Raw genomic sequence first — 1,687 nt, 5'->3', positions numbered from 1 at the left:
GATTCCTCTTTACTCAAAACAAACATTGCATGAGCTGAGAATCGACTCTGGATGACATTTCAGACCCGTTACTATGTAATACTTAAATGTAATGCATACTCCCGTGCATACTTTTCGAACAATAGTTGTTCTTGACAACCTAAAAAATTGCTAATCCTTAATGGCTTGACAGACTTAGCAACAAGAGAGGCAAATTCGGTTCCAAGTATTGCATTTTTTTCATTAAAACAGGTCAATCGAATACCTGGTCACTATAGGTCCTCAGAAAAAAAAGCAGATCCAGAGATTTGAATCACTGTAAACATGTCTATTACTATTACCCAAATACGTTTGTCCCACTATTATGTATTGGGAGTTCCTGAAATTATCTTGATGTATAGTTCATATATATGAAAAGTTGTATTGCTCTGAAATAATCCCGGCTTGAGCAATTAACGACGTAAAGTAATTGAGAAAATGAGGGCGGAGGTACAAGAAAAAAAAAACAGTTTCAAGGCATTGTCCTTCTACAATAAGCGCTTTACAGGGGCACTTGTGTTGCATTGGGATTCGAACCCCGGACTTTGTGGCGTACATCCAGGGGACTTATCTACTGATAGATTTTTGTTTTCACCATTAAGTCTACTTGTCTTTTGTGGGGGGGGGGGCTGATTGTTCGGTTACCAGTGAACTATATACTACTCTACAAACATTCTAGACTCGCAAAAATGGTTTCACAAAGTATTTTCTAAACCTATACACACATTCCTATCGACTACTTTACAAATTATTTCATTTTAATGAAGGTGACACGATTCTTTGTAATGATCCTATATTCACTCTGAATTCCCGGACATCACAACAAAAATTCACATTGATTCTTTTAATATCAATTATCAAAAGCTATTTCAGATCCAAAGTAGGAATATTATGTATAATTCATCACGCGTGCAAATGACATAGTTTCGATGAAGAAATAACATATCTTATTGTTTAAAATTCTATACCTGAAATACACCTGTTGTTTGAAGAAAAACAAATAAGTTACAAGAACTGCCTACTCACTTACTCGGTATATAGTTCCATATTTTCGATTATAATAATGAACTGCACTGTTGCGTAGAGCACGTACATTATGGTTCCGCCATCGCAAATGAAGCCATGTACATTATTATCATGCCTGTATCGGGCCGGTGAACAACTGCCCGCCAATACAACTTGGTATGTGTGGTTTTATTGGGTATCAATATTGGATGAACTTCGCTCCTTTTCAGCTAAGTACAAAGGTTGGCTTTTCAAATCAGGTTCAGTTTGGTCGATTATGACTCTTAAATAAACACATCAAAAATAGTGATGAATCTTTTGAAATAGAATAATTTTGTTAACAGAAATCATTCGGGCCAAAAATTTTATGCTTTTTGTAAAACCTTCCTGTTGAAAATGTGTGATCCATCGAGTCATACGTGAGTGAGCAGTCACTTATTACAAAAAAAAAAAAAAATGTATTTTTTGCAGACAACCGAAGCGTATTATGTTAGCACGTTTTCGCGGTCTGGCACAATTTTGAAAGCTGTGATAATAATACTACTACTAGTAGTAATAATAATTATGTCCATTTATATAGCGCAGTTACTATGTGCATACACTCAACTGCGCTTTTGATACTTCAGTGGTATCATAATAAGTAACTAAGTTCAGTTCAGAAATA

At 35.2% G+C, this 1,687-nt stretch overlaps 1 protein-coding gene across 2 annotated transcripts in view; it reads right to left on the bottom strand.

The window, feature by feature from the left end:
• The window catches only part of LOC129276783 (uncharacterized), a 13,079-nt gene extending 11,623 nt beyond the window's left edge, over positions 1-1,456 (bottom strand). Inside the window, exon 1 of one of the 2 annotated variants that reach the window (XM_064109472.1) lies at positions 1,045-1,456. The gene's annotated coding sequence lies outside the window, so the exon portion shown is untranslated. The remainder of the gene's footprint in view (positions 1-1,044) is intronic. The other variant, XM_064109471.1, reaches the window with a different exon arrangement.
• Positions 1,457-1,687: the final 231 nt, after the last annotated feature.

This window comes from Lytechinus pictus, chromosome 14 (assembly GCF_037042905.1).
Source record: "Lytechinus pictus isolate F3 Inbred chromosome 14, Lp3.0, whole genome shotgun sequence".
NCBI classification, from domain to species: Eukaryota; Metazoa; Echinodermata; class Echinoidea; order Temnopleuroida; family Toxopneustidae; genus Lytechinus; species Lytechinus pictus.
Note: the sequence above shows the minus strand (reverse complement) of the source record. Positions and strands in the feature narration are given on the sequence as shown.